The sequence below is a fragment of the Panthera tigris genome, chromosome B4 (assembly GCF_018350195.1).
Source record: "Panthera tigris isolate Pti1 chromosome B4, P.tigris_Pti1_mat1.1, whole genome shotgun sequence".
In the NCBI taxonomy this organism is placed as follows: Eukaryota; Metazoa; Chordata; class Mammalia; order Carnivora; family Felidae; genus Panthera; species Panthera tigris.
The window spans coordinates 20706523-20722730 of NC_056666.1; the positions used below are offsets into that span (position 1 = coordinate 20706523).

General features: G+C 42.9%; 2 long non-coding RNA genes across 3 annotated transcripts; one reads left to right on the plus strand and one right to left on the minus strand.

Moving 5' to 3' along the window:
* Positions 1–229: 229 nt before the first annotated feature.
* Positions 230–10707, minus strand: LOC107179565. Of its 2 annotated transcripts, none has more exons than XR_006219675.1 (5): positions 10317–10707; positions 7917–7951; positions 4299–4365; positions 1893–1948; positions 230–541 (listed from the first exon to the last, which is right to left on the minus strand). It is a non-coding gene; the product is annotated as an uncharacterized LOC107179565 (long non-coding RNA). The 2 variants fall into 2 exon arrangements; XR_006219674.1 differs by having other exon boundaries at positions 4286–4365.
* A 173-nt stretch (positions 10708–10880) lies between these two features.
* LOC122240243 lies at positions 10881–13347 on the plus strand. Its single transcript, XR_006219676.1, has 3 exons — positions 10881–11622; positions 11738–11816; positions 11969–13347. It is a non-coding gene; the product is annotated as an uncharacterized LOC122240243 (long non-coding RNA).
* The last annotated feature ends 2861 nt before the right edge of the window (positions 13348–16208 follow it).

Below are 16208 nucleotides of genomic sequence, written 5' to 3' on the forward strand. Positions count from 1 at the left end.
TTTATTTACTTCGAGAGAGGGAGAGAAAGAGAGACAACAAGCAGGGGAGGGGCAGAGAGAGAGAATCCCAAGTAGGCTCTGTGCTGCCAGTGTGGGGCTTGATCCCGTGAACTATGAGATCACGGCCTGAGCCGAAATCCTGAGTCAGATGCTCCACCGACTGAACCACCCAGGTACCCCTCTTCTTAGGACTTTAAAATGATAGCAAAAAGGGCCGGTTTCAAAGGAATGAATAATTTTCAGAGTTTATTAAACTGCCCAAGACTGAAAACATACAGGGTGTGTGTGTGTGTGTGTGTGTGTGTGTGTGTGTGTGTGTGTGTGTCGAACTCTCCAGGGAATTTCGGATTTGACAGAGAGACAGTGAGTGGCAGGTGGCAGCTGAGCCACTGATGGCAGCGCTTTGCAGGAACCAGTGGACTTCCTGGGCCAACCCTCCCGGAGGAAGGCGTGGTTGTTCGACTCTTCCCTGGATTCCACGAGATCCTAAGTATCCTTCCAGTAAATTTACACTTTTACTTAGGTTCTCTCCAGCTGGTTTCTGTTATTTGCAAACAGAAGAAATGCACGTTAGAGGAAACCAGCGTCTCTAAGTTGGCTGCGTGGAGAATTATGGTGTCGCTGAAGAAAGTGGCGGGAGGTGGGAAGGACAGCTGAGTGGAGAGTTCGGGTGAAGGCTCTAAAAATAATCCCCTTTCTTCAGCTACAGGCAAGGGGGCTGCTGATGGAGCCGTGCAGAGGACTGCAAGGGGCAGTGCCGAGTAAGGGTGGGTTTTAAATACTCATTTTTTAAAAAAAAGCTTATTTATTTTGAGAGAGAGAGAGCAGGGGAGGGGCAGAGAGAGAGGATGGGAGAGCCCGATATGGGGCTCAATCTCATGAACCTGAGACCTTGACCGGAGCTGAAATCAAGAGTCAGATGCTTAACTGACTGAGCCACCCAGGCACCCCTAAATACTCATTTTAAAAGCTGAATGCCTTCTCTTCCTCTCTTCTCTGCTTGCTCCAACCACTTGTTTTGAGTCTCCCTCCCTCAGCTTTTCTTTCCAAGGTGCTAACTGCCAACAAAAGGGCCGTGGAGTCTTTTGACTCCAGGATATTTCTCTGAAGTATCAGCCATTTGCAGGGAGCCCAAGAAAGGAACTCAAATGGTGACTTAATCCTCGTCCCTTCTCTCCACCTTCCCAAGTATCTCATCACGAAAACGTTAGAAGTCAAATCTTGTCTCTGGCCCAAGCCATCTACTTCGATGAGCTTACTGGATGCCCCCGGGAAGGAAGGGCTAGACTGGGAAAGGGAGGTGAGTTGTGAATTTAAGAAACTACACCAAATCTAATGTGGGAGGAGGGAAGGAAGAAGAATCTGGACCATTTATTTGCAGCATGTCTTACTGACCGTTAAATACGGTGGTTTGTTCTGTTTTCTGCCACTTGAGGGTTATTTAATTAAATTCATGACCTAAGATGCTAACCAGCCCCACATCTAAAATAATTGCTTCTCTGTTGGGGAGATGTAAAGCCGGGACTGGTCTTTCCCTGGCCGACAGCTCTCCTTTCTGAGTCTGGATTCGCATCTCCACTCTCCTCCCCACGTAATTTGATCTCTGTATTTGATCCCCATTTAGTAGTACACTTCGCCAAACAGATGTCTGAGTAATTAAAATCCCACATGGGCACACTAGCCTGTGAGTTACATCTATTTAATAGTCAGCTCAGAAACTTTTCACCCTCGGCTTTTCTCCCATCCTGGGGTCCTAGGTCCCTGGCCTTTCGCAGGCTTCAAATACTAGAGTCCAAACCAGTTGCGTTTGTTTCCTGCATTCACAGAGCCTGTCCCCATTTTCGGACTGAATTTTCCTCGCAGATCCCTGATCTCTTTCTCCTTCAACTCACCTGGATTTTCTGTACAGTTTTCCACCAGCATTCAAATTCCCATTAGATGAATCAGCCTACATTTCATTCATGCCAGCACCAGCAATAAAAAAATAAAAAAAAAGAACAATGTTGTTAGAACCGTGGATTAAGAGCACCTTTTATTTTTTCCCCCTGAGGCATAGCCAAATATTTCAGCCTAAACAATCCCCCATTTTTTATCTTTAACTATTTGAGATCAAATACTGGAAACCTGTTTGGTTGCTACAGGTCACCGAAAGATTTTGATGGCCAAAAATTATACAAGAATGTGTGTTTGGAGTAGGAAAGAGAAGTTGGAAGGATTTATCACATGGAATTTACTCACTTTTGAGAGATGATTTAGATGCAAATTTATTTAAGAAAATGTAAGGACAGTGTTCTTATGATGAATCTTATGATACTGATATAACATTACATTAAATTTTAGGTTAATGCTGTAATTTACAGTAGGTAAAAGAATTTCCATTGGAGGTGATGGTGCATATTGCCTTTAAGAATATTGTGAAATGAGTATGTATTTCTCTTTTTTGATACCTATCAATTCAGACTTGAACACAAGCAGATAAATACTTAAAAAAAAATTTTTTTTTAATGTTTACTTTTTTAAAAGAGAGAGACAGAGAGAGGGCACAGAAGGGGCAGGGAGAGAGGGAGACACAGAATCTGAAGCAGGCTCCAGGCTCTGAGCTGTCAGCACAGATCCCAACGCAGGGCTTGAACTCAAGAACTGTGAGATCATGACCTGAGCCGAAGTCAGATGCTTAACCTACTGAGTCACCCAGGCGCCCCTGCCCCTGCCCCGCCTCCCCAGCAGATAAGTGAGTAGGTGACAGTCATATAGCAAAATAATTCTTTATTTTTCTGCTTTTAAATAGACTTCCAGGGCATTTAACTGGATTATTTTATTAAAGTTTCTCAGGACATGCATGTTTCTTGTCAAGTTCCTTTGTATTCACAACATTGCAGGAAAAAGAAAATAATGTAATCAAAAAGCAAGCAACAAGTTCAGCAGTTAACCAATACTATTTTGCTTATATGTAAGGAAATTCTAAAGCTGTTTGTCTAAACTTTGTGGTCATGATTGTACTTAAAAACTAGGTGAAAATCCTATCGTGCAATGCACGCTGTGTTTGGCGATTTCCACAACTCCTAGCTTGTTACCTGCACTGGCAAAGGCCAGGTACATAAACAGAGGCATAAATTAACAACAGGATTCTTAGACAAACGGTGACGTGGAGTAGGGAGCTAGTCTTGCCGGAAGGGTAGACGAGTTCCACACGATGGGTGTGATTTCTTTCCCTGTTTATCACCTCGCATCCTTATGAACCTGAGGGCTCCGGAGCTGGCTGGGCTCAGGATAACCTCCCCTGGCCTGTCCCCAGCCCCCTTCCCATCCATGCAGATTGTGCTTCCTCTAAAAGTCCAGGCCATTTCTTTCCCTGATCCAAGCCTTCTAAGGCTTGTTTCCCCTGCAGTCATTTCTTATCTCATGCCCATCCAAGCTCTGCTGTCAGCTTCTTTAAGATCACTGGAAAAAAAAAAAAAAAAAATTACTAATTCCAATAACCCATTTCTGGCTTCCCACGGCCTTAGTGTAAACTGGGGAGAATTTTTCTTGAGCTCACAAAGTTGTGAGGGTCAAATGAGCTCCTGTGGATGAAAGGGCTTTCTACATGGTTACATTGGCCACGGACCTTGGGCTCCAGCTCCAACTGCCGGGTTCAAATACCATTTTCTAGCTATGAGAACTTTAGCAAGCTACTTAACTTTCCTGCACTCCAGTTTCTTAATGTGAAAACTGGACATCATAAATGTACCTAAATCCTGGGGTTGTTCGGTGATGGTTACAGGAGACAACTCCTGCGTATTACAAGGTCAGAACATGCTTGGAACGGTCCCGGTTTTAAGCCCCGGTAAGTGTTAGCACAGATGCAGGCATCAGCTAATTCCACACAGCTTCGTCTCTCTCCAGCCCTGGGCCTTCGGGACCTGTCCTCATTTAGGCACTGCGGAAAGCCGGGCTATATCCCTTGGGCATGGTCCGAGACAGCTAAGGATGGGGCAGGACGTAAGAATCCTGAGCACACGTGTAACTGGCAGGCACTTTTAACTTTTGCCCCTTTCTTAAGTCCTGTTCACTCGCCTTGGCTTCTCCTCTGATGACGTTATTTTGAATGATTTATCTTGCTATTTCAGTTGCTGCCTATTTGTACTTAAAGCCACAAAGATAAACCCTTCCTACTCTGGAAAATGGGGACAGTAAAATATCTATCAGAGGAGACAGGGATGCTTTTGAAAAAGAAACTGGAGCAAAAAGCATTTGTAATCCAACTATCATCACATGAAATGACGTGGAAACAAACAAAACATACAAACAACAAAAACCTGGCTTTCTGAAAATGGGATGATTCTTCCAAATGAACTTTCTTCCTCAAAGTGGTTCCATCTGAATCTGTAATACATAGCACATAACTCATAATACAATGATGCTACTGTCGCCTAAAGTGTTGGGATTTTCTTCTTTGAAAAGGCTTTTAAGGACCTTTGTGCAAATACTAACTCTGCCACTTTATGATATTTATGACAAATGCCTTTCTACTTCTCAACTTATTATTTAGTACTTTTATCATTTTTGACATATAGAAGTTCTCAATGCTTAAGCAAATGTATCTATAGGATATCTTCATTGTTTTGTGGTTAGCTTTTTCCATCAAAAAAAAATCACTTAAATATCCACTTAGATTTTTAGTTCATTTACAGCTTCATTTCACATTTGTCTCTTTAATCCATCTAGGATGTATTTGTTTAGTAGGAAGTGACCATCTAATCGATATTTTTTTTCTCCCAAGGAATAGATACATTTATCTAGAAGCATAATAGATTTCTCAATATACTCAAATATTTTTGTTTTTGTGGTTTTTTTCTCTTTTTTGGTATAGATCCCTTCTAGTTCTTGTCAATACTATTTATATGTAAATGGGGTCTTTAAAAAAATGTACATATATCCCAACAGGTTATTGCTGGATCACTGGAAAAGTTACTGATTTGTAACTTTTAAAAGTTATTTAAAAAAAATTTTTTAATGCTTATTTTTTGAGAGAGAGACAGCGTGAGTGGGGGAGGAGCAGAGAGAGAGGGAGACATAGAATCCGAAGCAGGCTCCAGGCTCTGAGCTGTCAGCACAGCGCCTGACACAGGGCTTGAACCCACGAACCCCAAGATCATGACCTGAGCCAAAGTCTGATGCTTAACTGACTGAGCCCCCCGAGCTCTCTGGTAATAGCTATTTTTAATAAGAACTTTTCAATCAAGTCTCTTGAGTTTTCTAGGCAAAAGTATCATCTGCAAATAAAAGTAAATTTTCTTCTGCTTTTCAATATTTTACCTATTATTTCTGTCTCATGTCTTATTATAGAACTATTTTAGCATAATTTTAAAGAACAGTATTAATAGTAGGCATCTTCATACCTCTTGTCATACCATTAAGTACTGAAATTTTAAAAGACACATAAAAGTAGACTGAATACTAAAATGAACTCTCATGTGCCCATTACCTAGCTTCAACAATTATCAACATTTTTGCATACACTTTTAGTGCAATTATAAATTAATCTAGCCTTTCTGGATGCTAATTTAGAGATATCTATCCAAAAATGGGTCCAGCAATTCCACTGCTAAGCATTAATCCTATATCACCAATGGACATAGATTTTTTTTTTAATGTTTATTTAGTTTTGAGAGACAGAGACAGAGACAGAGACAGAGACAGAGACAGAGAGAGAGAGAGAGAGAGAGAGACAGACAGACAGACAGACAAAGCACGCGCTGGGGAAGAGGCAGAGAGAGGGAGACACAGAATCCAAAGCAGGCTCCAGGCTCTGAGCTGCCAGCACAGAAACCAACGTGGGGCTCGACCTCACAAGCCGCGAGATCATGACCTGAGCCCAAGTCGGACGCTTAACCGAATGAGCCACCCAGGCGCCCCGGGTATAGATATTTAAGAATGCTCACTGTAATTGTATATAATTGTGAAAAACTAGAAAATAGACAAAATGTTCCCCAATAGGTGAATGAAAAATTATGGCATATTCACATAATAATGCCCAGCTTTATGAAAAATTTTGGTAGACCTATATGCTGATGTGGAAAAATATCCAAGGTACTTTATACAATGAAAATAGCAAGTGCAGAACAATATGTAGAGTATGATTCTGGTTTGTTTTTTTTTTTTTCAAAGGGGATGGTCAGATACTTTTATGTGCCAGGAAACTTTCTGGAAGGATATGTAAGAAACTGTTAATAGAGGTCACCTCGGGGAGGGAGAATGAAGAGTGGGAATGGGAGGTTGAGGAGTTAACTCTACATTTTCCCCTCTTCCTTACAATTTGGATGTCTTACCATTAGCTTTATTATCTTTATAAAACCTTATTAAAGGATATGATGTTGGCTATCGATTTAGTATTTACTAAGACGTTTTTAAAAATTTTGTTGTTGTTTTAATCAGAAGTGTTAAGACTTTTATCATCTATTAAGATAGGATGTTTTTCATCTGTGACCTAAATGTATGATGTTATTTCTATTATTTTCCTATTATTAAAATTCCTCACATTTCTAGAATAAAAGCTACCTGACCATGTTAAAAATGAACTTCATTGAATTTATTTAACTTTCTTTTTTTTTTCCTAAGATTTTATTTTTTTTAAGTAATCTCTACACCCAACCTGGGGCTTGAGCTCACAAGCCTGAGATCAAGAGTTGCACGCTCTACCAACTGAACCAGCCAGGTAGGTGCCCCTAATTTGCTCATATATTCAAGGAGAATTTGGCATTGAATTTCATATGAGTTTGTATTTTTTGAGTGTTTTTGTAATATTTGATAGGCTTTACAATAATTATATTTGCTTCATAAAATGGGTTAAATTTTTACATCTTTATGCATTTAGAAAGTCCTTCGAAATTTGCAATGATTTGCCTATAGGGCTGAGCCTTATTTGATTTCTTCTCCAATTCTGATCTACTTATTTTCTTCTATTTCTTGATTCAGTTTGGGTGATTTATGTTTTTCCAGAAAAAAATGTATTAGCTCATAGCTAACTATACATAGTATTCTCATATAATTAAAAAACAAAACCAAAAATTTTTCCACAGCTATTATATCTTTCTCTTCTTAAAAATCTGTATCTTCTCTTTATTAAATAGATTTGCCAGATATTTCTCTTTCTTCCCATTTTTTTTCCTAAGAAATTACTTTTAGAATTGATTCCATAGTTGTTTTTTGTTGTTTTCTAATTCACTGATTTCTCCTTCAATCCTTCCTTAATTCTCCTTTTCTCAAAGTTTAATTTTTTGTAAGTATTACTAAGTTCACTTATTTCTATTCGTTCTTGTTGGATTTCCCCCTGCTAAACAGCGTTACTAAGGTTGGTATAGTTTCAAAGGACTTTTGGGTATTTCTAACAATTAAATCTACTCTTAGAGGAGGAAGTTTTTCTTTTTTTTTTTTATTTTTATTTTTTTTTTTTTTTAATTTTTTTTTTTTTCAACGTTTTTTATTTATTTTTGGGACAGAGAGAGACAGAGCATGAACGGGGGAGGGGCAGAGAGAGAGGGAGACACAGAATCGGAAACACGCTCCAGGCTCCGAGCCATCAGCCCAGAGCCTGACGCGGGGCTCGAACTCACGGACCGCGAGATCGTGACCTGGCTGAAGTCGGATGCTTAACCGACTGCGCCACCCAGGCGCCCCGAGGAGGAAGTTTTTCTATCACTGATGTGATGATGGCATTTAAAAAAATGTGACTCCGTCCCTTGTGGCAAATTTCTAAAGAATTTTTTAAATGTTTGACTAATGGAAATACAATTGCAGCAAGCTTGTGGCCTATTCTGAAGGGGCCAACACCTCCTTGTACATATAAAACCAGTACATTTGCTTTTGCTAGAACATTATCTACCCTCATAAATTTGAAAAGAATCAAGTGACAGGATTTAAAGAGTAGCTCTCACCATTTGCTTAATGGGATGTCCTCTCACACAGCAATCTGTAACCAAAGATATTTTTAAATGATTTTTCGTTTGGTGAAAATGTGTTTAAACGCCTTCCGCGTCAGCCTGGTTTCTTACTTGCTTGTAATTGAAGTTAGCGTCAAATAAAAAAGTAGATATTTCAAATGCAAAGGTTAAAAAGTGTTCACATGAAAGGATGACAAAGTGTTCTCTGCAAAAGTCAATTCACTATGATGATGTAGATGAAGGCAGAACATTTTTTTAAAACAACTTTTAACACTCTGATAGGCCAGATTATAAGCAATAAAAAGAAGTAATAAAAAATAATGTGCCTAGAGAAACGTAGATTTGCAGGTGTGACCTTTGCCAACATACGTAGCAGATCATCAGATCCACATGTTTGTAGATTATGTAACAGTATTTAAATGGCCAGGAAAGGAAGAATTTTGTGGTCAAGAAGGTAGAAATGTCCTTTTTAAAGGATGAACCTGGCCAGTCCCATCTCAAATAACTGTTGACCAGGTTACAGATGGTTGGCAAGGCAGGTCGGAGGAAACAGAAAGGTCTGACAGAGTTGCAATAAACAGGCCAAAAGCAAGTGGCTGTTATCATTAAAAATGCAAACTTATTGAAGTCTTCAATATTTAAAATAATGCAAAGAAAATCTGTTTTGAAAGCATTCCTGAAAAAAATTGCTTTAAAGGCTTTTACATAAAATTTTAGGTAAGACAGAACATGGCTTTACGAATAAACCAAAAACATATAACTAGACACACCCCCAGTGAACAATTTTATGATCATGATGGAAAACATGTTTATATATATGTATACATACACATACATATACGTGTAGGTATATATATACACGTATACATACATGTATACATATATATACACATACATACATTGTATGTATGTGTATATATATATATTTCTTTTGCACCTACTTGCATTTTAAGTTTTTTAAGCTTCCAAATGTTTAAAACATAAAAGTGACTGTACTCTAGGAATTTGCTCTTGAGACATTAAGGAACCACTAAACGAAAAAGCAAACTTTTATCTCTATGGACTTCAAACAGAGGCGTGTATATATAAATTTATGTATTCAGTATTGGTCTTAACTGGTTGCCTTTTAAAACAATTTAGGGTTAACAGGACAGTAAGCCAGAGCCAAAAATAACCTCAATTTTGTTTGTTACTGTGGCTGTGAAATTTTCAGTAAAGCACAGACCTAAAGCCTAAATGCTGCTGAAGGATTACCTAGAAAGCAGAGCCTGAGGCCAAGTTCAAGTGCTAAGATTTTATTAGGAGGTACAATCCCAGGGCAGCAAGGGCTAGGGGAAATGCAAAGAAAGCAAATACAAGGCAGCACATCACTGGGCTGAAGACAACTTCACAAGAAAGTACAGCTGACTGCTCAGTCCCAAAGGAGGGCTTCCAGACAAACCATACAAAGCCATCCTATCTTGAGATCGTCTGTCTATGGAAAAATAGGAGTTTACATGCTGCCTATTTCTTGCTTTCTGTCCTGTTTGGTGCAAGTTTGCCTCATGGGGCTCCAATGCCCCCACTCTCCTGGGTACGCCACGTGACCTCTGCAGGCTACTGCCTGGGAAGCAAGAGCATGCTGAACCTCAAGGTTTTTCACCGGAATCTAGGACTGATGGGAGGAGCCAGAGCCTCCTACCATCAGAACCCAGGTATGAGAGAGGCAGCGCTGAAGCCTGACTCTTAACTAGAGGGCTGCTGTCCCAAGAAGCCACAGAAGCAGAGGCCAGGCCTCTGCATTTGAGCAAGAGGCTAAGGGGGCTGGGGGGGGGGGGGGTACTGAGCAAATCTGGGGAGTTGCAGAAACTGGGTCTGGTATCCTATTCCTAGTGGTGGTGTTCACTGATTCTTAGGGGAGGAGGAGTCCCTCAATTCAGAGAGAGCACACATTTTAGGTCTCAGATTTTGTAAGCCAACGTGTCCCTCATTCCTCCACTCTCCCTCGACGCCACTTTAACTCTTTTCTCCCCCTTTCTTGAGGTGTAATTTGAATATAATACAATTCACCCATTTGGAGGCTACGGCGCGATAAACGTCAACTACAGGTCTTACACCCACCATTCATTCCTATGAAGATGTGGGATTGTTCCATCACCCCCAAAAGTTCCCATCCGCTCCTTTGTTCCATCCCAGGCAACTGCTTTCCGTCACCACAGTTTTGCCTCTTCCAGAATGTCACATTCAGAATTATACAGACTGAGGCCATTCGTGTTTACCTTTCCCCCCACTGCACAAGGTTTTTCGGCTCCGTCCATGTTGCTGCATGTATTAACGGTACGTCCCTCTTGCCTCCGTTTTGGAGAACTTACCATGTGTGCTAAGGGTCGGGTATGTTTACCTGCATGATCTCACCTGGAATGCTCACAACCATCCTGCTTCACCGTGGAGGGGCCCAAGGCTCAGGGAGCCCAGCCGTGGAGTTTGGGGAGGGGCCCCAGGCCGACTCCCGCCGGTCGGTCAGCCCCCGGCGGCTCCGCACACCACGCTCCGGAGCCCGACCTGCGGCACCTGCCGTCCAGCTCCAGGGGGCGGATGGGGCCTGGCCTCGCACAGGCTGGGGCCGGACAGCTCGGGGCTGAGGCCGCGCGGAGGCTCCCCGAGGTCGGAGCCCCCGGCCCAGCCGCCGGCCTCGGGGGAGCAGCCGGCTGCCGCTGAGCGGCCCGCCGCGGCCACTTCCACGAGCGGAGGCGGCACCGCCGCGGAGTTCCGGGGGGCGCGGAGGGGCGGCCGCAGCTACCGCCACGGCCGCGTCACCGCGCGGGCCGCCGATCGGGCCGCGTGCCTGGGCGCTTCACCCCGCGCCGCCCCGGCGTTTCCCTCCGCGCGCGGACGGCGCTACTTCCCGCCTCGGCCACCGGGCGCGGGAGCCGGGTCGTCGGCGTGGGCGCGGCGCCAAGCGACGCCGCCGCGCTGCCTCCTCCGCCCGAGGGGCGACGGCGAAGCGCGCGGGCCTCCGCTTCCAGAGGTGGCCGCCGCGGCCCTGCCCCCAGAAGGGAACGGATGAGGTCGGCGGGCCGCGGTCGTTTCCCCCTCCGCGGCCGCGTCGCCACGATAGTATCTGGAGACTTCATCTTAGGGACGCAGTGGAGACAAAGATGATGGTGTTTTGCCCTGTGGCGTGGAGCGGCCCGCCCGCCGCTATTGTCTGGCTGCCTGACGGGCGCAGCAGCTCTATTTTTCTTACTCCGAACGTGGTTATTCGGGGGCAGCAGAGGGACTTACAAGGAGGCTTTGTCTGCAGTAAAAGAGCTGTTGCGAAACGGCCTCTCCTGAATGGCCGCCCGGCCGCCCTCAGCGGGGACCGCGCAGGGGACCGCTGGCGATTTTTTTTTTTTCCCCATATCAATTAAAGAAAGGACAAAATCTGCATTTTCCTCCCCACCTTTTTCATTCGAATGGGAGCCTGAGTGTCGGCCGCAGGAAAGAGCTGCCAGCCGCCTTAACTTACTTGATCTCCTTTAATATTTTATTTTTTAGCTTTTCTAGTTGTTTTTTTTTTTTTAATGTAATCGAGTGCTTTTTGAATCCTTAAACGGCCTCTGCTGTCTCAGAAATAATTGAATTGGAAAGCTGTGGAGGTGGGCGATGATCACACGGACGGACGGATGGTTTGTTTTGTTGAATCCACCCTGGTGCCTCCGACCAGAAACAGCCCCGGGTGAGGGTGTGGAGGGAGGCGGGGCGGGGGGGGGCAGGGCTGTGGGAGGTTAAAGTTTTGGGGGGGGGAATCCCATAATCGTGTGATTTTTATGAACATCCACTGCAAATGCCAGGTGGGAGAAGGCGAGAGGCAACTAGACCCAAGAAAGGGGCTTCCGGTCCGCCACCTGCAAGGACAAAAGAGGGAAGGAAGTAAGAGTATTTTTTTGATAGCACCAAAAATTTACAACTTCTGCTTATCTCCCACACCCCTCCTTTTCTTTCTCTTCACAGCATTTATAACCACCTGATAATGTGTATTTCACATATTTATTGGGTTCTCTCCCCACCTGATACAAACCTAGGAGAGCTGGGGGTTGCTGTGTCCTGTTGTTCCCTGGAGCCTAGTACAGTACCTGGCAAAGTACTGGAGGCGTTGTGAATATTTACTGACATCGGCGATTAAGAAACAGACGTGACACATTTTTTAAAGACACCGGGAAGAGGAACACGAAACCAAAAGCCGCCCGACACGCAAGGAGCACCCATGTCTTCAAACCCACCCTTTTCGTTGTGGAACGACAATTGATAAGGACAGCCAAGAGAGAGTCATACCGCCGTTCCACTTTCCAAAGAAGAACAAGAAAATAAATGAGCTCGCGCTTCCAGGACGCTTTCCCTCCATTCTGGGGATTGGTTGTGCGAGTGAGGGGAGCCTCCCGAAAATCTGTGGGGAACATGGAAGTCCTTTTCTTTTCCTACGTAACCCTCGGCACATGCTCACCTGTCTGCTGAGCACGACACGGGGCTTTGGGACATTCAGAACACGAGATACGTGTCAACGTTCTGTAAATATTTTTCTGTTCCGGAGTGTCTAGGTCATGTACGGTACACATGTGGGGAATGTGTTTCACCTGAAAATTAAATCCCTTTTTTATACCTGAACATCCTTTTTATACCTGGACTAAATCCTTTTTGTACCTGAACATCCTTTCAAAAATGGCCCCCCAGGCTGCTGATTTATAACTGATGGATTCTTTTTGAAGGAAATGAAAATGGGGTGCTTGAGAGTGAAGAGAAGCAGAATAGCCAGTATATTTCCTTTAAGGAAATATACTGTCTCAACCTCCTTTCTTTGGAACTTTGATTAGGAAAGGACCACACCTTGGCTAGGAAAGTTTATAATACCTGTCAGAGTATAGCGGACGGGTTGGAAAGTTCTTCATAAAGAGTAAGTTTAGGATCTTCTATTTCGGTGCCTCAGCCATCAACTAATCATGGCATCCTGGTATGCAAGACTGGAAGTATCCTGGGAGATCATTCATGCATGCGTTCAACAAGTATACTACATTTTTTGAATGTTATGTATCAGGCATTGTTCCAGATGCTGCAGATATAGCAGTGGGGGAAAAAACAGACCAAATTCTCTCCCCTGTTATATGTTGTTCCACTTCCAAGCCCCTTCCATCCTTTCACTACATCTTTTAAAAATCAAGTCCTTTTAAAAAACCTAACTTTTGGCCAAAGGAAAAAAAAATCCGTCTCTCAAATTTTCCTTTTATGGCTATCGTTTTTAATAGTTTAAAAATGACTTTCCTGGATTCCTTCAATCGGCTATTATACAAGTGAAGATAATTACCATCCAATCAGCTTTCACCCTTCTATGAGAATGTTTCCTTCACCTAGCCTGCCCGCACCTGACCAGACCAGTCTTATGGTAGCATATAATAAAACATGATATGGAGAATAGCAATATTAAAATTTTAAGAACACAGGCGTTCCTTTCCCCAATTGTGTTTTTTAAGGAGTAAACTGAATGTTAATATAGAGACTCAGAACATGAACGTATAACAAGGTTCTAAGCGCGTAACCGAGTACCAGAAGGAATTTCAAGCCTATATTATCATAGTTGTACTAGCTCGGCTTTTTTGCAGCAATCTTCTCTAAATGTTCTTCCTTTCGTTCAGACTAAAATGCTTACTGGCCCAAAGGTTCCCTGAAGACTATGCCTTAACTACTAACTATGGCCTTCCCTACTTCACACTTTAATGTGTTGTAGTTCAAACACGCTTAAACATTCTTCTGAGCTATCCTATATTCCTGTTCATTCTCTTCAGCCTAAACAGAGGAAGCAGACCTCTCCGTCCTCCCCATCTTTCCTCGCCTTCCTCTACCGGTTGCTCAAATCTAGGGGTTGGAACTGTCCCCAACATGCTAGTGCCTCTCAACCCTGGTTAGCATGGTAGAATCATCTGGGAGGCTTAAAAAAATACTGGCTTCTCGGGCCTACCCCTGACCAATGAATTAGAATCAGTGGGGGGAGAGTTCCAACACTTGCATTTTTATAAAGCTCTCAGGAAGTGTGAATGAAAGCCAGTGTGACATACAGAGCAGTGGACAACTCAAGTATCTAAGGCAGTGATTCTCAAACTGTAACACTTCACAATCACCCGCAAGGGCTTGTTAAAAAAAAAAAAAACACCACAGGTTGCTAGGTCCTACACCCTGAGTTTCTGATCCAGTGGATTAGGGGGAAGGCCCAAGAATGAGCCCTTCTAACAAGGTCACAGGTGATACTACTGCTGCTAACAGCCCCCCAAACAAGGGCACCATGAAACAAAGAAGAAAAACCAGAAAGATTGAATTTATTTCAAACAAAACTACGAACTTCACTGTCATGGTGCAAATCAGAAACTTTGGGGGCTTCTTTCCCTTTATTTTATGGTTTATATGATTTTTGATTTAGAATTGTATTTGGGGAGAGAGATGGGACTCCCCTAATTCTTTCTTTGCTAGGGGTGGGTGGCTTCTAAAAGTCTTAAGACTTATAGTTAAGTCCTCCACAAACCAATACATCTCTTCCTGTAAACCTCAGCTTTCACCCTTTCAGGAGAATGTTTCCTTCACCAGATTTTGCCTGACAAGTCATAGTGGCCCACGACAGAACATTATAGGACGAATAGCAAAGTAAAACACACACACACACACACACACACACGGGCACATCTCTCACTTCTGACAAGAAGCTGTAAGGCAGAAAGAGTGTTGATCTTGTCTTCCAGGTGATAGGTAGGCGAATGTATCTTGCATGTTTAATCCTATAACAGAGAACGTGACACTTGGAAGGCATACAAATACCATTGCAGAGGGCCTTGTCAGAGTTATGGAAATGAAAAATCCTTTTGCTTTCAAATAACTTTCCCATCTGTTTTGGCAGTTTATCTTCTCTCTACCAGCCCATGAAATATTTTACATGGAGAAAATCAGGTGCAGGAAGCTTTCAAACTTGCCCCGAACCATACAGCTCATTAGGTATGAAGTGAGTGCTCTCAGCTCCCAAACTCTGCATTCTTTTCTCTAGAACATGCTGTAAATCAAATGCCAGACAGTGGATCCGAAGGGAAGAGGGAAGGAATTTGAGATTTTTTTTCTTTAACACTGCAGAAGTGAAATCTAAAACAACACCACCAACAAAACACCCTACAGTTTTCCAGTCCATCGAAGTAACAGGGTTAGGTAGTTAGAATTTAGTGCAGTTTATGATACTTGAGGGAAGAATAACACGAAAAGGGAGCAAGACAGCAACATGGATGGACCTCGAGGGCATTATGCTAAGTGAAATAGGTCACGCAGAGAAAAACAAATATTGTATGCGCTCATATGTGGAATCTAAAAACAAAACAAAACCCAAGAAACCCAAGTTCATAATAGAGAACAAAGTGGTAGTTGCCAGAGGTTGGGGGTGGGGGGCAAGGGATGAAGGGGGTCAAAAGGTACAAACATCCAGCTATAGAATAAGTAAGTCCTGGGGATGTAACGTACATCATAGCAACTATAGTTAATAATACTGTATGGGTTATTTGAAACTTGCTAAGAGAGTAAATGTTACAAGTTTTTATCACACACACACACACACACACACACACACACACAAATCTGTAACTGTGTGTAGTGATGGATGTTAACTAGGCTTATTACGGTGATCATTTTATTTCACAGTATATACCAATATTGAATCATTACGTTCTACACCTGAAACGAATACAATGTTGTATGTCAATTATACCTCAGTTAAAAAAAAAGAATAAAAGAAGGTTTCTGGGTGGCTCAGTCAGTTAAGCATCTGACTCTTGATTTTGGCTCAAGTCATGATTTCATGGTTTGTGGGTCTGAGCCCCATGTTGGGCTCTGTGCTGACATATTGGAGCCTGCTTGGGATTCTCTGTCTCCCTCTCTGCCCCTTTCCCACACTCTCTCTCCCATGCGCATGTGCTGTCTTTCTCATAAACAAACAAACAAACATTTTAAAAAAAGAAAAGGGGGTAAGAGAAGTAGAAACGATTAAAGGTAAAATATTTGCATAGCTAGCAAATAGTCCTAGAGTCTGAAAGAAATCTGATGCACCTTTAAAAAAAACAGGGCAGCAGACTCAATCATTTCCATTAACTATCGCTGTGTTTCAAGCCAGCCCCCAAATGTAGTGGCTTAAACAAAGACCATTTTATTTGCCCATGATTCTGTGGGTTGAGAATTCAGTGAGGACGGCTCTTCTCTGCTCCATGTGGTCTTTACTGGGGCACCAACTGGTGCTGGCGATCCAAGGTG